We start from the raw sequence: 25,872 nt of genomic DNA, 5'->3' as shown, positions 1-25,872 counted from the left end.
ATAAGGTTGAAGAGAGTCTCTCTGGCTATGCCATTTTCAGTAGAGAAAACCTCTAGGTTGCAAGGTGTGATGCTTAAGTCTCCTAAGAGTGCACTGTGAAAGACTGTTCTACCAGTCTTGTTTCTTTGTTTTTGGCCATGCTGTGTGGCATGGGGGATCTTAGTTCCCCAGCAAGGGTTCAAACCTGAGCCCCTGCAGTAGAAGCATGGAGTTGTAACCATTGGACTACCAGAGAAGTACCAAGACATGGTTATTTTTAATGTTAATAGAACAGTAAGATCTTTACAATATCAGATGGTGTTTCCTTTTGTCAATTGCCGGTCAAAAGAGGCAAGAGGCAAGTGCCTTGGGCATCCTCTGACTGTCTCAAAGGGTTAAGAGTTACAAAAAGGCTGGATCTAAGATTTAGAAGGAGCAATGGCACTATTTTTGGTCAAGGCATTTAGAAGTCAGCTGCAGTCCCTTGTGGTGGGGGAAGGGGAAAGTGAAAGAGAAGTCGCTCAGTCCTGTCAGACTCTTTGCTACCCCATGGTGTGTAGCCTGCCAGGCTCCTCCATCCATGGGATTTTCTAGGCAAGAATATTGGAGTAGGTTGCCATTTCCTTCTCCAGGGGATCTTCCCCACCCAGGGATCAAACCTGGTTTTCCCACATTGCAGGCAGACGTTTTACCATCTGAGCTGTCAGGGAATCTTGGTGGTGGGGGGCACCCTCAAATTTTAGATAACTGAAATCTCGTTTCTCAGAGATTTTTCTCCAGAGTAAAAGAATAATTTTTAAGCAGTTAAACTTACAGCTCAAAGACCTTAAACAGTTCAAACAACTCAACTTGCAGGCTTAATACGAGCCATTTTGAAGGGAACAGTTTGGTCCCAGAGAAGCCAGACTACAGCATTCTCAGTCAGTTCCCATAGAATAGCCCCTATTCCAAAGGAACAGGGTAAAGACTGAAAAATGGTGAAATTTCACTGAAACACCTCTGTTGTTGAAGGAAAGGACTGAATGCTTCTTGGCCAGTTTCAGTTGAAATAATCTGATCTCAAACTCACACTTGAGTGCCACATGAACACTCGCATACAGAGCAGGGCCTTAACCAGAAATGACAAAACCTTAAAGTAGACCCAAATAAAGCCTGAAGAGCTTCAGATGCAAAGTGGGAATAAGTTCGGATCCAGGAGAAAGATGTGCCTTTAAACTCCAGGGTTGACAAGGCAAGCCTTTTAGGTGAGGGGACAGTGTGGATGTCGCACCTGTTCACTAGCCCTGGAGCCGCTGGGAGTCTTTGATGGTCCCCATAAAGTCACGAAAATGTTGACCTAAAAAAATCAAACTGCCACTTCTTTGAGATGAGCAGAAAATTGCTATTTGGGGTTGGTTACAGGTGGCTCAGTAGTAAAGGATTCGCCTCCCCGTGGAGGAGATTTGGATTCAATCCCTGGGTCAGGAGGATCCCCTGGTGAAGGAAATGGCAACCCACTCATGTATTCTTGCCTGGAGAATTCCATGGACAGAGAGTTGGACGTGACTGAGCTACAGAGCTAAGACCATAGCGATCCACCGGCAAGTCCCAACAGGGCAAGGGAAAGAGAGTGCTCTTACTGAGAGGAAGAGGAAGTTGAGAGGACTGTAGTAAACAGAGTCCATGGCTTTTTATTGGCTGAGTTCCAGCAAGGAAGTTCCGTTCAGTCGCACAGTTGTGTCCAACTCTTTGTGACCCCATGGACTGCAGCATGCCAGGCTTCCTTGTCCTTCACCAACTCCTGGAGCTTACTCAAATTCATGTTCATTGAGTTGGTGATGCCATCCAATCATCTCATCCTTTGTCATCCCCTTCTCCTCCCGCCTTCAGTCTTTCCCAGCATCAGGGTCTTTTCAAATGAGTCAGCTCTTCGCATCAGGTGGCCAAAGTATTGGAGTTTCAGCTTCAACATCAGTCCTTCCAATGAGTATTCAGGACTGATTTCCTTTAGGATGCACTGGTTGAATCTCCTTGCAGTCCAAGGGACTCTCAAGAGTCTTCCCAACATCACAGTTCAAAAGCATCAATTCTTCGGTGCTCAGTTTTCTTTAGAGTCCAGCTTTTCACATCCATACATGACTTCTGGAAAAAACATAGCCTTCACTAGATGGATCTTTGTTGGCAAAGTAATGTTTCTGCTTTTAAATATGCTATCTAGGTTGGTCATAACTTATCTTCCAAGAAGTAAGCATCTTTTAATTTCATGGCTGCAGTCACCATCTGCAGTGATTTTGGAGCCCCCCAAAATAAAATCTGCCACTGTTTCCACTGTTTCTCCATCTTTTTGCCATAAAGTGATGGGACCCGATACCATGATCTTAGTTTTCTGAATGTTGAGCTTTAAGCCAACTTTTTTACTCTCCTCTTGCACTTTCATCAAGAGGCTCTTTAGTTCTTCTTCACTTTCTGCTGTAAGGGTCGTGTCATCTGCATATCTGAGGTTATTGATATTTCTTCCAGCAATCTTGATTCCAGCTTGTGCTTCATCCAGCCTAGCATTTCTCATGATGTACTGAGTACAAGTTAAATAAACATGGTAACAATATACAACCTTGACGAACTCCTTTCCCTATTTGGAACCAGTCTGTTGTTCCATGTCCAGTTCTAACTGTTGCTTCCTGACCTGCATACAGGTTTCTCAAGAGGCAGGTCAGGTGGTCTGGTATTCCCATCTCTTTTAGAATTTTCCACAGTTTATTGTGATCCACACAGTCAAAGGCTTTGGCATAGTCAATAAAGCAGAAGTAGATGTTTTTCTGGAACTCTCTTGCTGTTTTGATGATCCAGCGGATGTTGGCAATTTGATCTCTGGTTCCTCTGCCTTTTCTAAAACCAGCTTGGACATCAGGAAGTTCAAGGTTCACCTATTGCTGAAGCCTGGCTTGGAGAATTTTGAGCATTACTTTACTGGTGTGTGAGATGAGTGCAATTGTGCGGTAGTTTGAGCATTCTTTGGCATTGCCTTTCTTAGGGATTGGAATGAAAACTGACCTTTTCCAGTCCTGTGGCCACTGCTGAGTTTTCCAAATTTGCTGGCATATTGAGTGCAGCACTTTCACAGCATCATCTTTTAGGATTTGAAATAGCTCAACTGGATTCCATCATCCCACTATCTCTGTTCATAGTGATGCTTGCTAAGGGCCACTTGTCTTCACATTCCAGGATATCTGGCTCTAGGTGTGATCACGCCATCATGATTGGATTGTGAAGATCTTCTTTGTACAGTTTTTCTGTGTATTCTTGCTGCCTCTTCTTAATACCTTCTGCTTCTGTTAGGTCCATACCATCTGTGTCCTTTATTGTGTCTATCTTTGCATGAAATTTTCCCTTGGTATCTCTAATTTTCTTGACAAAATGTGGTCCAGTTGAGAAGGGAATTGCAAACCACTTCAGTATTCTTGCTTTGAGAACCCCATGAACAGTGTGAAAAGGCAAAAAGATCAGACCCCGAAAGATGAACTCCCCAGGGTTGTTACGTGCCCAATGCTACTGGAGATCAGTGGAGAAACAACTCCAGAAAGAATGAAGAGACTGAGCCAAAGCAAAAACAATACCCAGTTGTGCATATGACTGGTGATGGAAGCAAGATCTGATGCTGTAAAGAGCAATATTGCATAGGAACCTGGAATGTTAGGTCCATGAATCAAGGCAAATTGGGAGTGGTCAAACAGGAAATGGTAAGAGTGAACCTCAACATTTTAGGAATCAGCGAACTAAAATGGACTGGAATGGATGAATTTAACTCAGATGACCATTATACCTACTACTGTGGGCAAGAATCCCTTAGAAGAAATGGAGTAGCCATCATAGTCAACAAAAGAGTCCATAATGCAGTACTTTGATGCAGTCTCAAAAACAACAGAATGATCTCTGTTCGTTTCCAAGGCAAACCATTCAACATCACGGTAATCCAAGTCTATGCCCTGACCAGTAATGCTGAAGAAGCTGAAGTTGAATGGTTCTATGAAGACCTACAAGACCTTCTAGAACTAACACCCAATAAAGATGTCCTTTTCATCACTGGGGACTGGAATGCAAAAGTAGGAAGTCAAGAAACACCTGAAATAACAGTCAGATTTGGCCTTGGAGTACAGAATGAAGCAGGTCAAAGGCTAATAAAATTTGCCAAGAGAATGCACTAGTCATAGCAAACACCCTCTTCCAACAACACAAGAGAAGACTCTACACATGGACATCACTACAGATGGTCAACACTGAAATCAGATTGATTATATTCTTTGCAGCCAAAGATGGAGACACTCTATACAGTCAGCAAAAACAAGACCGGGAGCTGACCTCAGATCATGAACTTGTTATTGCCAAATTCAGACTTAAATTGAAGAAAGTAGGGAAAACCACTAGACCATTCAGATATGATCTAAATCAAATCCCTAACACTTATACAGTGGAAGTGACGAATAGATTTAAGGGACTAGATCTGATAGAGCGCCTGATGAACTATAGACAGAGGTGATATTGTTCAGGAGACAGGGAGCAAGACCATCCCCAAGAAGAAGAAATGCAAAAAAGCAAAATGGCCGTCTGAGGAGGCCTTACAAATAGCTGCAAAAAAGAGAAGCAAAAAGCAAAGGAGGATAGGAAAGATATACCCATTTGAATGCCAAGTTCCAAAGAATAGCAAGGAGAGATAAGAAAGTCTTCCTCAGTGATCAGTGCAAAGAAATAGAGGAAAAGAATAGAATGGGAAAGACTAGAGATCTCTTGCTAGGAAAGGAGTCTTTTTTTCCTTCCAGTTGGGCTCTGCTACTGTTGCAGGGTCCAAGAGCTCCCTCTTCTGTCCTCCTGACTCAATTAATTGAGGCTTCTGTTTATTTGTGGTGTTTGTTTTATATAAGACATTCTTTCTTACTGGTGTGCAGATGTCTTCTAAGATTAACATCTATTGAAAATACTTCATCTCTTCCATTGAAGTGTACTTGCCTAATTCCTAATGGTCTATGTTTGATGGTGAGAGAGGGGGTTTTTCTTCATTACATTAGCTTATAAAACATCTTCCTGTTTTTAGTTCATGTCTCATTCATGATTCCTCTTTTCCTGGTGTCTCCTCAGTCTCTTAAGGATTTTGAAGAATAAAATGGTTCTCTTATTGTTTATAACCTCTGGTTACTTAAGGCTAAGGACCACTTTGTTAAATCTAATTTGTTGTTCTTGGCTGTTTTACCTGTCCATGTGTATGTTTTAATTCCAGCTCTACCAGGTGAGTGAATCTGATAGGTGCTTAAGTGCTCAGATGACAAGAATCATCTTAATAGGAATGAGGTAGATTTTCCCTAGTATCCTTTCATTAGGAGACTTGAGGCTATTTTAAAAGATGGTGGTGTTTTACAGAGCCTAGTATAGGGTTTTACAAATAAATACTACTCAAGAAATAACTTTTTTATTTGGTTTTATTGTTGAAGCCTAGTGAAAAAGAAGTGTTCTAATTTATGTAGGGAGAAGATAAAGTGGGACTTCGTCAGGGAAAGTGGGGGGCAAGAAAAATGTTGATTGACAGAAGTCTGTTAAACAGGAAATATCAGAAAATATATTTTTTGCATCAACAGGAAGGTTGAGATGACTTAACAAAACATCAAGTGGTTATTAGACTCCAATAATTACCCTAATCTGTTTCTTTTACAATTATAATGTACTTGTGTTCTCTATTATATAACTAAAAATACAGTATACATATTAATCTTTTAAGTAACATTATATAGTAGACCTAGCACTATTTAGTCAAATGCTTTTTAATTTCGGTTGATTTTATAGCATCTAACCCCTAGAATCTGTATACTAAATGCTTTTTCTGAAGCTATTGACTCTTCTCCCCATTTTACAAGGATAGTAAATTAAACTGAAAGTCCAGTTATGAAATGACAGGTCGTTTACTTGTGAGAGGTTTTTCAGGAACCTTCTTGATGGAGTAACTACATCTAAATTACAATGACACCCTTAACTGCTTTATTTACCTTTCACAGGTCAAATGTACCATCATCGTATACCTTAAAAATGTACTCTTCAATGGCAAAATGTTTTCAGAACAAAAAAGCATGAGTGAATGAATATGTCATTCTCAGGTGAGCTACACTGCGAGCCTTAATTTCTTTGTGGCCCAAATAAAGTTCACGTGAAATTACGGGTACAAGTACACGTTTGGAGTGCTGAAACTTAAGGAGTTATCAAGAATATGCCAAAGCTCTGCCTTCTTACTGAGATCTTTTTCCATGAAGCAAGTGTAAATTTGTTAGGAAAATAAATTTTTATATTAAACTGGCTCGGAAAAGAATTATTCTGACTTTTGTTTCTGTGGTCCTCGAACATCACTATATAGTTTCCACAGTTTATTCTAATTATGCCTTGAAATCAGAGCCTTTGCCCTCCAATAAAGGAGACCAGATATAATATTGAAGTAATTAAAAAATTTATTAAACTGTATTTTGTTTTTCTGGAACATATGTAATGAATATAACTTTTCTATCTTTACAGCCTGGTATAAAGATATTAGATCATTGATTCTAGAATTAACTCTTTGAATAAATGATATCCTACAGCAGTGTAATATTATTCTGACTCTGTGCATCTTTTATAATTAATCAATCACTTTTTAACTTGTAGCAATGTTACCTGTAGCTTGAGCAATAGGTCTATTATTACTGACATGCCTGGGTCCTGGGAAGTACAGTTCTGTGCACAGCTTCTCTGACTTCTCTGCTACCTGGAGCTTTAAAGTATCTTTTTATTAATACAAAGAGTAATACATGTCAATGATAGAAATCCAAATAATATAGAATGGTTATGCAAGGAAAGGAAAGTCTCCTTCTATTGCCAGATAAGCAATTCATCGATCCCTCCTCCTCAGAAGCAACTGTTAAGTTTATTGAAAATATTGTCTAGAAATGTTCTATGCATGTGTAAACTAATAAATAATATAAATATCAGTTCAGTTCAGTTGCTCAGTCGTGTCTGAATCTTTGTGACCCCATGAATTGCAGCACGCCAGGCCTCCCTGTCCATCACCAACTCCCGGAGTTCACTCAAACTCACATCCATCGAGTCCGTGATGCCATCCAGCCATCTCATCCTCTGTCGTCCCCTTCTCCTCCTGCCCCCAATCCCTCCCAGCATCAGAATCTTTTCCAATGAGTCAACTCTTTGCATGAGGTGGCCAAAGTACTGGAGTTTCAGCTTAGCATCATTCCTTCCAAAGAAATCCCAGGGCTGATCTCCTTCAGAATGGACTGGTTGGATCTCCTTGCAGTCCAAGGGACTCTCAAGAGTCTTCTCCAGTACCATAGTTCAAAAGCATCAATTCTTCAGTGCTCAGCTTTCTTCACAGTCCAACTCTCACATCCATACATGACCACTGGAAAAACCATAGCCTTGACTAGACGGACCTTTGTTGTCAAAGTAATGTCTCTGCTTTTGAATATGCTTTCTAGGTTGGTCATAACTTTGCTTCCAAGGAGTAAGTGTCTTTTAATTTCATGGCTGCAGTCACCATCTGCATGATTTTGGAGCCTCCCAAAATAAAGTCTGACACTGTTTCCACTGTTTCCCCATCTATTTCCCATGAAGTGACGGGACCAGTTACCATGATCTTTGTTTTCTGAATGTTGAGCTTTAAGCCAACTTTTTCACTCTCATCAAGAGGCTTTTTAGTTCCTCTTCACTTTCTGCCATAAGGGTGGTGTCATCTGCGTATCTGAGGTTATTGACATTTCTCCCGGCAATCTTGATTCCAGCTTGTGCTTCTTCCAGCCCAGCGTTTGTCATGATGTACTCTGCATAGAAGTTAAATAAGCAGGGTGACAATATACAGCCTTGACGAACTCCTTTTCCTATTTGGAACCAGTCTGTTGTTCCATGTCCAGTTCTAACTCTTGCTTCCTGACCTGCATTTAGGTTTCTCAAGAGTATATATAAATGTTAAATTTATATATCTAAAGTATGTATATGTATATATATATATATATATATATATATATACACACAAATATATATCATACAATATAATTCTATGTAAGTATAAACATACTGGGCACTCTGTTTTGTCCCTTGCTTCTGTATTTAAAAATAGATCTTAGAAATTATTCTATATTAGCACAAGTATTCTGTATTAAGGTCTTCCCTGGTGGCTCTGAAGGTAATAAAATCTGCCTGCAATACAGGAGACTCAGGCTCAATCCCTGGGTCAGGAAGATCCCCTGGAGTGTCCTCCAACCCACTCCAGTATTCTTACGTGGAGAATCCCATGGACAGAGGAGCCTGGTGAGCTACCCGTCCATGGGTTCAGCAAAGAGTTGAACCCAGTCAGACGCGACTAACACTTTGACTTTCACACTTTCATTACTTATTGGCAAATATATAAATTGGACATATCCCTTGAATTGGAATTGCTTGATCAAAAACAATATGTATTTACAACTTTTAAAAACTTTTGATCTGCTTGGAATTTATTTTAATAGGAGTAAGGTGAGGATCTCCTTTTTACATTTCCAGATAGCTGCTAGTTTTCCCAAAATCTCTTTGTTGATTAATAAATCTGTCTGCACTACTCCAAAATATATAGTTAACATATACTAAATTTTATATATGTATGTATTCCATATATATATTTAGACTTTATTCTGTCAATAAGCTAACCTATTCATCTTTTTAAATTACCATAGCTTTTATATTAAGATCAGAGGTTGGTCAGCTATATTTGCGTGTTTACTTTTTGGCCTAGTCCTTAAAATTTATTATTATTATTTTTAGCTTAAAAAGAAATCCTGTAATAGTCCACCCTCCACACCCCGGGCCCTCAACTTAATTTATGGATTGATTTACAGAGACTTAAAATCATTGTTTCCCTTATGTAATAACAGGGTATGCATATTACTTTATTTACATGGTTGTATTATTTTTGTATGTCTTTATGTGTTTCTATTTATATTCTAAAATCAGATTGTCTCCATTTATAAGCTTGATTTATCAGCTTTAAATAATATCCAGTGATAATCTCTCTTAGAAAATTAGAAAATCAGTGTGCTTACATTTCCTTTATTATTCTCAATATTTATTAGATTTTTTTCAGCATATTTATTATTTACAATATTCATATTCTATTCTTTCATCCAATCCTAGTTTTTCATAATTTCCATGGCTCTAATATTTGAGTGGAATCAACTATTATTTTTCTGATTCTTCTTGCATTCCCTCATGTTTGAGATATTATTTTTCTTTATTTGTGGAAAGTATCTGGATAGAAATAAAATTTCTACATCATCCTTTTGACTCTGGAACCCTCTAGACTTTCTTCACTGATACTTGGCAATGAAAGTTTCTCATGGAAAGTGAACTCAGTTTATTATGTACCCCATCCCTAATGACTTGATTGATTTTTTGGCTTGGGTGCCCATAGTATCTTCTAAGTCCATCTTTGAAATCTCATGGTTGACTGTTCAATATAAGTTTTAGAGGGGGAAGTTTACCTTTTTAATATTTTATTTCAGGAAAGCTTTTTCCTATAACATCTTTTAGCAAACTTCTGTCTCATTTGTTCCATGTCCTTTTACAGCAACATCAATTACACCTATTTTGGAGCTTTAATCTGTCATAGTCTTTCATTTTTTCCTACTATTTTTGAGGTATTTTCTCTTTTTCATTTTATGTTGCTCAGTTTTATCAATGTTGTTCTGCATATTCACAACCTTGTTTTCAGTAGTATCGGTGCCCCCTTTTTTGATGTTTATAAACTATGGCTTTTCCAGTGGTCATGTATGGATGTGAGAGTTGGACTGTGAAGAAAGCTGAGCACTGAAGAATTGATGCTTTTGAATTGTGGTGCTGCAGAAGACTCTTGCGAGTCCCTTGGACTGCAAGGAGATCCAAACAGTCCATCCTAAAGGAGACCAGTCCTGGGTGTTCATTGGAAGGACTAATGCTGAGGCTTAAACTCCAATACCTTGGCCACCTGATGCGAAGAGCTGACTCATTGGAAAAGACCCTGATGCTGGGAGGGATTGGGGGCAGGAGGAAAAGGGGACAACAGAGGATGAGATGGCTGGATGGCATCACCAACTCGATGCACATGAGTTTGGGTGAACTCCAGGAGTTGGTGATGGACAGGGATGCCTGGCATGTTGTGATTCATGGGCTTGCAAAGAGTTGGACATGAGTGAGTAACTGAACTGAATGTTTAATTCATTTAAATCATGATTTTATTTTTCTGTTTATTTCATTAGTTTTATGTAAAAGCTTCTTATGACCTTTATCTACTTTCTTTGTATGTTTTGTGGTACAGTTTTTCTGATGTAGTTTTTGATTATCTTAAATTTTTTCTTCAAGTATTTCTTTATATATTTTGGTTCTTTTTGTTCCCTTGGGGTATATTCTTACGTATTTTATGCTGGTTTATTTCTTTTTATTATTTGTATTAGAATTCAGTCAGTTCAGTTCAGTCGCTCAGTTGTGTCCGCCTCTTTGCGATCCCATGAATTGCAGCACGCCAGGCCTCCATGTCCATCACCAACTCCCAGAGTTAACTCAAACTGACGTCCATCGAGTCGGTGATGCCATCCAGCCATTTCATCCTCTATCATCCCCTTCTCTTCCTGCCCCCAATCCCTCCCAGCATCAGAGTCTTTTCCAATGAGTCAACTAAGACTTTTTAAAAAGGGGGGAGGGAAAGCTGAGTCATTTGTCACAATAACAGAAGATATGGCCCTTTGAAATAAGAGCATTGAAAAGAGATGAAAAAGTACATAGGAAAAATGAAACAGAGAAATGAATAGTGAACTGGTAGAGCTCAAAAACAAATGGGAGAGAAAAACAAATCAACAGTATGAAAACAGAGTCAGCAATGAGAAGAATAGACTTGGAAAGCCTTATTTCAGTGGACCAGCTTTTTTTTTTTCCTTAAGATAAAGTATAGTGGAAGTGCTTTAAGAGCGAATGGATTAATTGTTTTTGTAGGCTTTGTAAATTAAGGAAAAACCTCATCTGTAGGTTGGATTTTGCTGTCATCTAGTAGAACTTCATATTGGGTCACGTTCAAAATTCCTGTTTCAGGATTTTTTTAATGTACTGATGTAGTGTTTAGTTCTTACCTTGCCAAGAGCTCCGTTTCTCTTCTCATTTCTTACCCAACAGGTGAATTTTTTTTCCCCCATGTCAGTTTTCCCTTACGTGGTTCCATCTCCTTTGCCACAGTTGCTGATCAGATAGCTATAGGGACTTGGAAGTGCTCTGCCATGTACCCAGGTCTTGCCTTTGTGAATTATGACTTCTTGCTTTCACTTCTCATCTGGTGCTCTTCCTGTCATCTGGAGATGTGAATAATCTGCTCTCAGCTTTCTCAGTGAGATCTAATACTCATTGTACTTGGCAGGCTTCTTAAAGTATGGTTCCACATTGTGGCTACATACATATACACATTTGTATTTTGTATTTCCATTTATATTTAATATTTCCCATTTTTATTCACCTTGTCATTTTGTCTTTGTATCAAAGAAGAGAGCCTAGGCTTTGCCACGTTAACTAGACATCTTGACAACAGTCATATGAGAAAGCCATTCCTCTGGACTAAGCATTGCTCTCTCACTGTCAGTCACCTTCTAGAAAGAAGATACTGAGTTAATGACATGGTGACGCTTGAAGTTAGAAACCCCAGAGTCCAAATTTATTTTCATCATGTTTTGAAGGACATAGAAAAGTGCCAGAGAAGCGTGAGTGGCAGCTGCCTGAAGGGTGAAGAAATTGAAGAGGGAAGAAGTATTGCCTTGTTTCTCCAGGCACTGACTTTCACAGTGATAGCCACTGGTATTCTCCTAATAATCTGTACTTCCTTGGTTCCTGAGACAATCCTGAACAAGGTAAGATGTTAGTAGCCCCAGATCCATTGGTTGGTAAGACCTGGAATTAGCAGTGCTGTCCACAGATCAAGGATAAGCCCGAGGTGTTCAGGTGCTGACAAATTGCAAAAGTACCTTCCTACTACCCAGCTTATATTTTATGATTGGACCATACCCATCAGATCCTGGCCCTATATAAAACAGCTGCTGAATGAATGAATGCTTTGATTCCCTTCTAGGACAAGGGCCAGGCCAGGCTACAAACCTGGCTACTCATCTGGGGCCCTGTTGTTATTCCTCTATATTCACATGGCCTATTCTATGCCTCTCTCTTCTCCTTTTCTGTCCATAACAAGGACACTGTCATTGGATTTAGAGCCCATTTGGTTAATCAGGATGATCTCATCTTGAAGTCCTTAAATACATCTTTGAAGACATCCCCCTTTTGTCAAATAAAGCCATATTCAAAGGTTCTACATGGATATATATTTTGGGGGCTGTCATTCAACCCACTACATTTACGAAACATGTATTGGAGAATATTCTCATGTGTGACAGACATACATGTCCATCAGTAATGAATTGATATATAGAAAAATTGTAAACTGTGATGTATGTGAGATTCTCAAAGAGTTAAAGCTACAATCCCACCTCCTTCCTGCCCACTCACCTCTAACATACTGAATTATTGCAGTCGTGGTTGAAAATCAATGAATGGTCATAAGGCCACTTAAATGTCTGTCTTTGAATATCACCAGGATTTTACTTTTTGTTGTGCCTTACCCACAAGGCTGAACTCCCCTAACGTTGATACTCATCCCCAGCTTCATTTAAACTTGCTCTATTCTTTTTGCGTTTTACTTTGTTCACCCATGTGAGCCTACACTTTGACATATTGCCTGGTCATTGCTTTGACCATCAGTTTGACACATTGACAGCTGTATTGTGGGGGTCCTGGAATGATTTCAGTACACACTGCATTTTCAATGAAGAATATACTTGCAAATTCTGCCGTTGTACCTAGACTCATTTTGCAGCAGTTCCGTAAACAAGTAGTGATAATAGAACAGTGGCCCCCAGTTTGTTGAATGCAGAGCAGAGGAAGTTAGGGAACCCGCCTATGTTTGGTAGAACAAAGTTTCACATCCAGATCCTTCTAACTCCAAAGCCCAACATTTAGCCACTATGCTGTAAGGCTCCACTGGAAAGCAGCCACTTGAACCAGGGATGGGATTATGTCACTTCTGTGTGCCAGATGAATAAAATGCTAAAATAGGCAATCTCTGTGAGATCATCTGACTCTTCAAAATAGTATAGAGAATGAAATAAATTACTTTATCCAGAGGATTAATTACTTGATTAAAGAATTTTGCAGAAGCACCTAATGAATATAATTCTTGCCTTCTGGTCACAAAGACAGGCTGCCTTTAAGTTAAATTTTCAATGCCGTGCATGTTACACAATTTCTATAGGTGGTAGAATGTTAGAAGTAACCTCACTCAGTTAAAAAGGCATGAGAGGGCAGGGATAACAGTGGTGATCACAGTAAAATGAAGAACAGTCGAAGGCTCTACCAGAAACAGCAAGAAAGCACGTTGAAATTATACTACACAGCCTAGAGACACAAAACATTTCATTTCCCTTTGAATGAAACTGGTCTGACCTTCACCATCCTGAAATAACAGGAAATACTGTTTCTCTGGTAACTGTATTGCATTTTAGGCAAGTAGTTAAGCAGAATGCTCAGCATGAATAAATACAGTTAGAAATTGTTCGGGCAGATTTCTATGAAGAGTGCATGTTAAGCAGTAATATAAATGTAAGAGCTTACAGCAAAATGAAAGTTGTATTGTAAAGGTCAAACTTGCCTAAGAGAGAGATTTAGGTAAACTATTGGGTGGAAAAACTGATTCCCATTTTGTTTTAATGGTTAGTAACGTATGGTGGCTGAGGTGATGGGTTTCAGCTGAGTGCATCTTACAGTATTATCCTGTGTTTGATTCAGCAGAATGTGGATGATTTTTGCAGGACTATGAAAAATGGCTGAGTTCCCTCTTCCTGAGTCTGAAATTAATGACTGGAAACATTATCAACAAGGTAGGTTGTCAAAAGAATAGTGTAAGTACTTTATCTAGAAATGGTGTATTTTCCCTTAGATAAACATGGAGGATTATTATGGGATAGTTTAGGAGGACAAATTTATGTAATTTTGTACTCAGCCACAGTATTAGCTAAAAACAACTGAAGGTAAGAATCAGATATAGAAATATAAATATATGATGTATGTGTGTGTGTGTGTTCTTCCTCAGTGGCTCAGTGGTAAAGAATCTGCTTGCAGTACAGGAGCTACAGGAGATGTAGGTTCGATCCCTGGGTCGAGAAGATTCCCTGGAGGAGGGCATGGCTACCCACTCCAGTATTCTTTCTTGGAGAATCCTGTGGACAAAGGAGCATGGCGGGCTACAGTCCATAGAGTCACAAAGAGTTGGACACGAGTGAAGTGACTTAGCACACACACACTTATATATATACACACATACTGAACTGCAAGGAGATCAAACCAGACAATCCTGAAGGAAATCAATCCCGAATATTAATTGGAAGAATGGATGCTGAAGCTGAAGCTCCAATGCTTTGGCCACCTGATGTGAAGAATTGACTCATTAAAAAGACCCTGATGCTGGGAAAGACTGAAGGCAGGAAGAGAAGGGGACAACAGAGGATGAGATGGTTGGATGGCATCACTCACTCAATAGACATGAGTTAGAGCAAGCTCCTAGAGATGGTGAAGTACAAGGAAGGCTGGTGTGCTGCAGTCCATGGGGTCACAAAGAGTCGGACATAACTGAACAACAACAACAATATGTATAAATCTCTGCCTGATTCCTGGATTTGAAGTATACTATCTAGGCTCATTCCCCAGTAAGAAGACTGGCCGGGGCCATAAGAACTTGTAGTAGGACCAGAAGATCCCTAATACCACGCCTGGACTGGTGGATGAGCCCTCAAAGATCACCTCTGCCCTTGGGCAATTTTATACTTACTTACCTGATCCTTAAATTTATCAGGCATTTATTGAACCCCACTATGTCGCTCTTCTAGAGATGTGGAGATCAGTGAAGCATAATTACTGCCGTCAATGCTGTTTTGGGAGGGTAGGCATGGCGATCAAGCACATAGGCTAGTTACATTTTAGAGTGTTAAGGGAACGCTGAAGTCTTGAGGGAGCCTAGCTGACTCCACTCCATCCAATTAGAGGGAGGGGAGGAATTGAGGGAGATCTTGAAAGAGTTGCGGTTTGTCAAAAGTTTGCAGTTGTAGCTGTGGGACTACAGAAGTTATTTAATCTTTGGGCCTGTTTCTTCTTCTATAAAACATTGAGAAATGGGCCCACCTATCTTTCTGGGTTGTCTGTCTTTCTGGGTTGTCTTGAAGATTACATGAGAGCATGTGTGAGAAGTCTGGAGCTTGTTAAGTATGGTTAAGTTTTCATTATGATCACTTTTGGCCACTTTCCTTAGGATTTAAAAACAAAAACCTCTTAACTCCTTCCTGAGGGCAGGGAGGTTCTGAAATCTCTGTGAAATGTGACTAGCTTTACCATTTTTGTCTGATAAGCTGCAAGAAGTTAAGGTATAAGTAATTTCTCAAGTAGGTGATTCTGCTAAGAGAGTTAATGGCTTAAAAGTAAATTGTTGGCCCCATGCACATCTAGACTATAAGGAAAATAAGCTGTTAATCTAGTATTAAGCTTTTTGTTCTTTCCTGTCTCTGCCTTAGTCATTCAGTCATGTCTGACTCTTTGTGACCCCCATGGACTGTAACCCACTAGGCTCCTCTGTTCATGGGATTTTCCAGGCAAGAATACTGGAGTGGGTAGCCATTCCCTTCTCCAGGGGAATCTTCCTGCCCCACGGATGCCCCTGGATCTTCCTGATCCAGGGTTTGAACCTGGGTCTCCTGCATTGCAGGCAGATTCTTTACCATCAGAGCCACCAGGGAAAGCCTGCTTACTCTCTGCCTTACTCTCTCTGCAGCCACTTTTCTCTGTAGAGCACCACTTCAGTTGTTCTTGAGACAGCCATTGGTGCCATGTTTCCAGCTAGTCTCACACATGAAAACACCCAGGAGAAGCATTTTTAAAGTTTGTTTAGATATGATTAATCAGCTCAGAAAAGTCGTGTGAATACTGTATAATGATTTTATTAGAAGAACCTGAGAAAGTAGTTTTCTTGGGGATTGATCCTTGTTTCATTGGCTGAAGCACTCATCCCAAACCTTTTGATCCAGTTTAGTGAAAAGGTTAAAAGTGAACCCACTTTCAAATGGTATAGGTTAACTAGAAATAATTTTAAGAGCTCACAATCAGGTATCTGTAACTTTAATATCTGTTTATTTATTTAAATCAACTGAGATCTTTGGGCATTTACAGTGCATATTGGTATGTCATATTTTCTGCCCAGGATTTCTTTCTTCACCAGTACATCCAGCCCTGTGATAATCATGGTTGCTTCTGAACTTGCTGCCTCCCCGTGAAAATTTTCCTTGCTTGCATCCTAGTAGCTTCCTGTTCTGGCTCTAAGTTATGGCACAGATTGTCATCTCTACTCGTCAGCTCCACAGTTGGTGGAGAGTGGAATAGCTGTTTCTGTCCCGCAATTCTCTTAGTGTCAGGAACAGCTAATATTAATAGTTTCTCTGAATATTATAGTTCTTCTAAGCTGCTCAGAATAAAATTGGGGTATCATTTCCTAGAGGACTCTGATACAGCTTTCCAGGGCTGTTAAACCATTTTAGTTCATTGGAAAGATGCATCAGAAGCATATTGTGAAAGTTATTCCTACATGAAAGAAAGAAAATCAAACTTGATGTGCTACATCATCATCTTTTAGATAAACTGCATTTTTCTCTGCTCTCTTTTGGCCCATGTGCCAGTGAAATGAAAGATTGTTATAAAACCACAAGTACAGGAAAAAGGGGAAGCACTGTTTTTGTAAAAGCAACTCTAAAACATAGCTATTAAAAGGAGCTATCTTTAAAAAATTTAGAATAGACCCATCTAAACTCTCAGTTTAAAAATACTTACTAATACAAATACCTAAAAGGTTTTAGATAATTGTCGATGTTATTCAATAAATGTTGAATGAGACAGCAAGGTATCTTGAGATTGGGTTATGCTTTATTGTAATTATTTGTGGAATTTTGGTTTTTCATTTTAGATAGTGTACCTCCTGCAGGCAGGAATGGGCTTCATTGCCCTCATCATGGTTGAGAGAAGACTAAAACCTCTTGTCTTTACAGGGAAGTGTGGGCTGGCTCAGCCTTAACCAGCAATTTCAGATGTTTGCCTATTGGTTTATTTTTGCCTAATCTTTTTCAAGACTTTCAGAATCACTCTGTTATATAGCAGATAATTTTGTCTTTTTAATCTAATCTGAGGGCTTTAGATAAGTATGGAAGGTTTTTTTGCTCCTTTGCATTTAGTGTTTTGACAACAATTTTTGTTTTAAACCTGTTGCTTTTTATGATATACTTTTAGTTTTTAATCATTTTTATTTACTGAATATCTGAGATGTTTATCTTTTTCCTTGTGTTTATATACTAGTCATGATGTAATATTATCTCTATAAGATTGAAGAATCTTATTTGACGTCTAGGCAATGTAGATAGGAGTATGCTTTATCTTTATTCTACTTCCTCTCCTTCTCGTATCACCAGAGGTAGATTATGTTATTATCTTTTAAATTGTTATGGTCTGTAACATTTATATTTTGTTCCACTTATTCTCACAGGTGAATAGTGTCTTTATAGTGATTTTTCCACTTAATTTTAAGTTTATGGGATATCATACTACAGTAGTTGTTTTAAAGAAGGGCTCAAAGAAGCTATGCTTCTGAGTTTTTGCATGTTTGATATTATCTGTCAATGACCTTTATACTTGATAACTTGTTCAGATTGAACATTCTTGGTTTATATTTTCCTTTCCCAAGGACTTGGTAAATGTTGCTTTATTGCCTCCTACAGTAATTTTTTTTTTTTTTTTAAGTCTGAGGTCAGTCGTTTTTTTTTTTTAAATAGGGGAATTGATTCTTTCTTCCCCTTACTACCCACCCCTCCACCCCCCTTCCCCCCCTTCCCCCCAACACACACACACACACAAAGCTCTGTCATTAAACTCCAGAGAGTTTCTCAGGTTAAGTGCTGATCATTCTAAAGCAACTTTTTCTGGTACACAGTGTACTCGTTTTACCTGTACACAATGAACTCATTTTACCTATATGCTTGATTTTTCCTTTACTTCAAAGAAATGTTCTTTTGTTTTATATTTGGATATTTATTGTTATATTTCTTCTTTAGGAACGTCAGCTGTGTGCATGTTGCCTCTTCTTTAGCTCCATAACAGTACTGTTCTTTCAGATACTTAAATGTCATTGTTCTATATTTTTGTGCTTTTGGAAACGGTTTGTTTTTTCCTTCTGAGAGCTTTAACGTAAACTTCATTGTTGTAGAGTTTTATTTTTCCCTCTTCTTTTTTTGGACGTTGACTCAGCCCTTTACATTTGTTTTCTGATCTTTTCTCTTGAGGCCTACTATGTCTTATCTGGATTCTTGTTTCAGAGGGGTTGTGATTTTTGAAATGATTTTTATTTAAAGAATACTATATTTTTCATAATTTTTGGCCTGATTTGTGTTATAGTCTTAAGAAATTTTTATCTGCCTTCTGCTTGTCATATTCTTTTCCTTAGTCTTCTAGTACTATTTTTATATATGTCCCAGCTGATTTTTTTTCCTATTTTTTACCTCTAATATGTATATGAATCAGCTGTTTGATGTTTGATAGTATAGAGGAGAGTTAGACTGCAGCAGGAAGTTTGGATTTTAGACCAAGGATTTTGAACATATTTCCATGAGCATTCTAAGTATATAGTAAACCAAATTCTGTGTAACCTAGCAGTCTTTCTGGCACCTAGTGAAGCCATAAGCTCATTCTTTCTTTCTTTCTGTCTTTTTTCCCCCTCCTTCCTTCTCTTCCCTCCCCTCCCGTCCCCTTCCCTTCCCCTCCCCTCATTTTTCTCTCTAGCTTTCTCTCTCTCTCTCTCCCTTCTCTCCCCTTCCTTTCTTCCTTTTTTCCCTAATTCTCTGCAGGGCTACTTCCACTGATAATTTCTCTACAACCACGTTTCACTCACAGCAACTCTTATGGAAAGATGACATGTCTGAATGCTTTCATATTCAGCTTGGCAATATCTGCCACGGTATAAAGTGAGGTTTACTGAGAGCTCCACAGCTCCTGCATGAAACCCAGGTGGCTGTTCAAGTGAAGAAGGACTCTGTTTGTCTTGGCAGATCCCGCCTACAGTGGCGAACGCCTCACTGTGCTCAGGGCCTGAAGTGGCTTCTGTCTCTTGTGGAGTTTTCCCCTGTCTTTGTGTTGTTTTTACTGTACTTGGCAGCCATTGCGGTTTAGCACTGTGGTTGCTTCTTCATTTGTTGTGGTTTATGGTTGTGGTGGTTTCTAAGTGTATTAGTTATCTTTCGTTATGGAACAAAGCACCTCAAAACTTGGTGACTTAAATCAACTACAATGTGTTACTTCTCCTAGCTCTGTTGGTTGATCAGGCAGTTCTGCTGATCTCACCTGGGTTTATTTACATGGCTTCAGTCAGCTGGTGACTCATTTTGCAATGGCTGAGACAACTGGGATATTTTGGTCTCTCTTTCCATGTGGTTTCATCCTGGCTATCTTCATAGCATGGTGATCTCAGGGTTCCAAAAGGCAGGAAGCTGCAAGACCTCTCATGGCAGAGGCTAGAAAGTCTCATAGCAACATTTCTGCTGCATTCCATTACTCGAAGCAAGTCAGAAGACCAATCCAGTTTCAAGAGGTGGCAAAGTTGCATTGTAACTGGCATATAGTTATAGAAGGAGTTATTAATATTTTTCCTCTATTTGGGTAAACATTATGGTTCATTTTTTGATTTATGTTTCTTCACCCTATTTTCGTTTAATGGTTTAATGTTTAATGGTTAAGAAAGGAACGGTTTTACACTGTTGCCTTTATAAGAAGTCAGCTATTATTAGTTTTAATGGTGATTAATATTAATATATCTTATTTATAATAATATAGCACCTTGTATTTTTTGCTTATTAAAGACCATAAGGTTTAACATAAGAAATGACTCTTCTGTTTGTTGTTAATAGCTCCCAATCATAGTACAAGGATTCTGAGACTTGAAATGGGAAAGCTTTTTCCAGTTTATATAGTATAGGATAATGAATTTTAGCCTGGAGACCAGGAAGGCAGTCTTCTATTTCGGATTCTAATCCTAGCTGTGTGATCTTAAGAAAATGAGTTTACTTTTGTTTCTCATTTACTAAAGTGAAGAGGTTCTTAAACTTTAAGGTCATAGAATTTACCTATGAGTTTTGTTAAAGAGTCAAATTCAGTCTCTCCCTTGAAATTCTTACTCAATAGGTCCAAGATCAGATCTAAGAATCTGATTTTTTAAATAAGCATTTTACATGATCCTGTTGTGGGTCATCTGTTGACCATATTCTTTTTTTTTTTTTTTAGATGAACTCATTTATTTGACACATTAAATTAGGCAAAGAAAAATATTCTAAGGAATACTTTATATCTTAGTTTTCACAGAACTTTGAAAACCTCATCAGCTGCCATTTGCAAAATTCTATTGATTATTAAATGTATATTTAAAATGTGTTTGTTTTTTGAGCAATGATAAGCTGTTTAATTACCTGCCTCACTTAAAATGTGAGAATAAACATCCTAACTTGGGCCCAGTGTTTTCACATCTACCATTATGGAAATGAAAGAAAAAGTAGCTTCTCATGCACATCATTAACATCTGTTGATTAAAAAAACTATACATTTTAAAAAATTCTCATCTTTGTACTATACTTTTATTCTCTGCCATGCAAAATGGAAATCAGTTGACATTATACAACCCACTCCAGTATTCTTGCCTGGGAAATCCCATGGACAGAGAAACCTGGCGGCTACAGTCCTGGGGTTGCAAAGAGTCAGATACAACTTAGAGACTAAACAACACCAAATAATTACTCTTACAGATCTGGGGACCAATCTTTAATAAGTTAAAAATTTGTGCTTTCCATAGCCTAATATGTGAAAGTTTCATGCTCTGTGCTAGGGAAGCTATTTCTCATGACTCAGACGTATCTACTTCAAAGTTAATTTTAAGCAATGGACAGTGTGAATTATTAAAACAAAGCTTGCACATATAAGGTGCTAAGATTTTTAGATAAAACATTTTTAAATATGAGAAAATAGAGTTCAGTGACTTTTAACATTAAATAGTTCAAGTTCAATGTCACCAGCGTATCATCATAGATGGGCTTTGGGTTAAGGATATATGATTTAGTAATAATGTACCCAGAACTAAAGAATGTTCACTTACAGGGGGTATTGTAATCTTTTTTTTTTTTTTTTCCTCAGATTTTTGCAGGCCACAGTTTTAGCTTGTGGGCCATACAGAAACAGACCATGGGCCACTTTTGGCCCTCAGGTAGTAGTTTTAAAGTACTTCTTTATTATAAATGGCTTCCCTTGTGGCTCAGCTGGTAAAGAATCTGCCTGCAATGTAGGATACCTGGGTTCGATTCCTGGGTCGGGAAGATTCCCCTGGAGAAAGGAAAGGCTGCTGCTGCTGCTAAGTTGCTTCAGTCGTGTCCGACTCTGTGTGACCCCATAGATGGCAGCCCACCAGGCTCCCCTGTCCCTGGGATTTTCCAGGCAAGAGTAGTGGGGTGCCATCGCCTTCTCTGAGGGAAAGGCTACCCACTCCAATATTCTGGCCTGAAGAATTCCATGGACTGTATATATAGTCCATGGGATCGCAAAGAGTCGGACACGACTAAACGACCTTCACTTTTACTATAAAACCCCTCTTTATGATAAAAATACTTGTCAAACTCGAAATAAGATTGGATCCAGGTTTTAAACATTGTGTTAGTAATTTAGCTGACTTTATTTTTGTTAGAGCAACTCTCTATTTGGCCACTTGATGGCAGCATTTACTACATGTTAACATTGAACTTTTTTTTTTTTCCCTCCCCTAGGTTGTTCAGCCTCGTTTAACATTGGTAGTGGAAAAGATTGATAGCAATGCAAATGTATTTATAACCAAGAGAGATAGTCACCTTCCACCCCAATTAGCCTTTGCATTGATTTACTGAAGAAAAACATCTATTACTGAAAAAAGTCTTACAGATTAGTGTTGCATTATTTTGTTACAGTTGGAATATGTAGGGAAAGTGATCTTGAAGAGGATACACTTTAGTCTAACCAAAAATGTATTTTCCCAATAGTTAAAAAAAAGATACATCATTGAGGATGCAGCTCTGGTTCAGAATACAGTTTTTTCCCCCTTAAAGCTATCTGCTTAGTTATTTGAATATTTTCTAATAATGAGCTTGTGTCACATTTTAGATCTTTAAAAAGAGATTTATTCATGAACTGTTGCTTGGATAAAGCCATTGATCTACCAATAAAGAAAAATCCCATTTCTCAATTTCTTTGTGAGAATATAATTATGGTTAGAACTGAAGTCTTTTTTTTTTTTTTTTTTTAGTGAAAAGGCTTACTGCCTCCTGAAATACATTTTTGTATCCTCTAAAGATTGGAACTGCAACCGTGACTTTTTTCCTGCCGAGAAAAACCTACTAGTAATGACTATATAAACATCCTGGTAAGTACTTTCTAGGGAAGGTTTTCTAAGAGAATTCCCGTTTGAGATTTACATGGAGCACAAATTGATAGAGATTTACAAGGCAGTTACGATTTAGCGCTTTTGACTTGAAAGAAGAAAATAGTATTTTTTTGTTTTGTTTTAACCATTGCCTGTTTTCTCTTGGTTCCTTGTTTCTCTTAAAAAATCATGGCATTTGGAAAAGTTTGATAGGCATTTTGTTTTTCGAGCTTTTACCAGAGAAGATTCCCCATATGATGATTCCTTGCCATCTGAATTTATATGTCAGAGTTAGGATAGGGTACTCAGTATTGTAAAGGGACTCTGCTGAGCCATCAGGACTGCAAAAATGACAAAAAAGTAACTTGGGAAGTTGTGGATGGATGGCGAGTTTATATAAATATCTTTGTGGGTGCATATAAATATTCTGGGGAGGCAGTTCCAGCTCTGCTACTTTCACAAGCTTAACTCTATTTTCTGAGCTCTATGTATGTTTACTTACATACAATTGTACATTTCCTTCTGTTTATATATGCTTGGATATTCTGCGTCTATAAAAGGAGACTTATGTTCCTTATACATACTTCCTGTAGCTCATCTCATGCTAGCTTAAAATTAAAAGAAGATTCTATAGTAAAAATAATGCAAAATTACTGAAGAAAGCTTATAAAATATAGATATGTGAAAAGTAAATAAAAACCTATATCTTACTATGCCTTTATTGAGTGTTATAGTCATAAATATGTATATATATCACAAATAAATATAAAAATGTTATAGAAATTAGGTCATACATTAGTCTTGTACAGGTTTTCACAACCTAGTCAGACACAGTTTCTATTGCTACACAGTTCACTTATATGCCTTTTCTTTTTAACATAAGCACATAATCCTCATTTTCAGATTTATCATTATGAGATATGCTACCTGGTTTGGACCCCTGGAAAAAGAACATTTAAATGATACCACTGTAGTCACCCACTGGGTCTGATTGCATACATATGGGAATTCATAAAGAGGACCCATCTCCAGATGGCCTTATGTTAACAGGGACATTTTCAAAATCGTATAGGAAGTTAAGGTCTAGAGCTGACAGGCATAATTGCTGTGATGTTCAGTCTCAGATGAAATCAATGTGGAAAAGAGAAAGAAAACAATAGCCCTGACAGCTCTCCCAGTCTGCAAGCTTTGCTGTATGTAATGTGCTGTTCACTTCTAGCCAAAAGTTGAGAAAGGAAGGAAGCGCTTGAGTGGTTGCACTAGAGAGGGGCTGGTTGCCTTTCAGGAGAGCCTTGTTTTCACTTTGTGCTCTGAAGCCCTGAGAGCCCAGCACAATGCTGTCACCCTCACTGGTGCCAGAAGGTGCTGAGAACTGCCTGCCCAGAAATGCCAGCTGGAAGTCAGAACAATCTCATCTGCAGCCCTCTTACCAGTTACTTGATGAGCACCTGTGCACGCATATGTGTGGGTGTTCTTGCATGGATGAATGCATGTTCAAACGTGTTCCATGCATGCTGAGTTTTCTGGTTAGTGTAGTTCCATCAAACCCTGGTCACAGGAACTTGGGTCAGTGTTTTAGGCATGACGCATCTCAGACAGTGTGTGGTCTCTGAATACAGGTACCCAGCCTGACTACAATGAAGGCAGCTCCATTACATTCAGCAGTGTCTCAGTTAAAGCAGAATAGAAGGGTTTCAGCAAAGAGAAGGAATCAGGTTGTGCTGCTGGTTTAGTCTGACGGTGAGTGGAGAAATAGTGAAGCAATTGAGGGCTCCTACCTGCTATAACATTGTGGGAATCTCCCGAAACTATGAGGCAAACTTAGGTTTGGCAAGTTTGCTTAATGGTTTTGGTAAGCCCTGTAGCCAGATACCATTTCTGGGTTTAGAATAGTTGAGTTCTGTGTCAAATTTGTTTTTTGTTGTTTTGCTATTTGCAAATGTCCAGCCCCCATGAAATCTTTGCATATTCAATAAAAAATTACCCAGGGAGTTGAAATTGGCATTGATTTTTAATTTATACAGAACTTATTACAAATATATATCAGTGTCAATTAAAACGTTTCATTGCCTACAACATATAGGAAATCAAATTTCATAATTGCATTTACCATGTGGGCAGTAACACTGGTTTCAGAGTTTAAAGGTCATTGATAATCAGGCTCTGAGTTTAAATTGCAATATGTTTTTTCCCTCTCCCTCCTAGATTGCAAATGTGACAAAGAAACACTGGCACAACTTAGCATTTCCTAATAAAAGAAACATTGATGCTTGCTTTCTGTTTGCCTTTCTTCTTGTGCCACGTCCTTCATAACTGCAAAGATAACTTGCAGGTAAATATTCAGTCAGTGTTTGAACAATGAGAACGGTAATACCAATTTGAGTAACAAAATACAAATGGGCCCTTTGGCTTTGATTTATAGAAGTGACATGAATAAAAAAGTCAGTTCTCATTTATTATCAAGTGGGAATTTAGTGTTCTCAAATTTGTCTGTCCTTGTTAAAATTCCTCTTTAATTTTAGTAGGACTCTTCCCTAAGAGTTTTCCATCTTGCACTTCCCATTTTCCATCCTCCTTTCATCATTCTCAAGTTTCTCATTCCTGGAATTTTGCTTCTTTCCTGGTAAGTTGTAGTAAGGGAAAAATATTCATTTTGTTATCAGGTTGTAGTCACTGATCTGACTGAGTTCTGGTTTTTGTGTGTCATCCAGTATTAATATGTGTCAATTCTCTAGGCCATGACTTCTTCACCTGCAGAATGAGGGTGATGAATGGTTTGACTTCTCTGGTCACTTTTAATTTTAAAATCCTGTGCTTCTTAGTTTCATTTCCCTTGTGGAAAAATTCAGAAAGAATTCACCTTGCTTTCTACCTTTTTTTAAAAAAAAAAGTGAGTACAGGGCCTTCTCCCACAGCATACATTTTTATCAACAGAAGTGGATATGACTTTTGTTTTTGCTTAGGAAGCGTGGTTTATATTATGGAAAATGCTGTTTGTCCTGATCTGCTAACTGCTGGAATAAAGCTGTTGCCTGAGCAATTCACATGCTTTGAGTGTTCCAGTGGATTGTTCATCGTGGCAATGGGTCATATGGATGATCAGATTCTGGTGATTAGTGCAAGAAGGCTAGACAAGTGAAAATACTGGTTGTAATAAGAAAGAAATCATTGATTTTGAGCACTGTCTAAATGTAAATAAATTTTTGATTCACTTTATATTTTGAATTTATTGGAGAAGGAAATGGCAACCCACTCCAAAACTCATGCCTGGAGAATCCCATGGACAGATGAGC

General features: G+C 38.4%; 1 long non-coding RNA gene across 1 annotated transcript; it reads left to right on the top strand.

Moving 5' to 3' along the window:
• The first annotated feature begins 1,149 nt into the window (after positions 1 to 1,149).
• LOC138988528 (uncharacterized) lies at positions 1,150 to 25,134 on the top strand. Its single transcript, XR_011464798.1, has 5 exons — positions 1,150 to 6,095; positions 11,609 to 11,873; positions 13,861 to 13,949; positions 22,463 to 22,579; positions 24,785 to 25,134. It is a non-coding gene; the product is annotated as an uncharacterized lncRNA (long non-coding RNA).
• Positions 25,135 to 25,872: the final 738 nt, after the last annotated feature.

This window comes from Bos mutus, chromosome 7, assembly GCF_027580195.1.
Source record: "Bos mutus isolate GX-2022 chromosome 7, NWIPB_WYAK_1.1, whole genome shotgun sequence".
Taxonomy (NCBI): domain Eukaryota; kingdom Metazoa; phylum Chordata; class Mammalia; order Artiodactyla; family Bovidae; genus Bos; species Bos mutus.
This window is presented reverse-complemented; position numbering and strand designations above follow the sequence as displayed.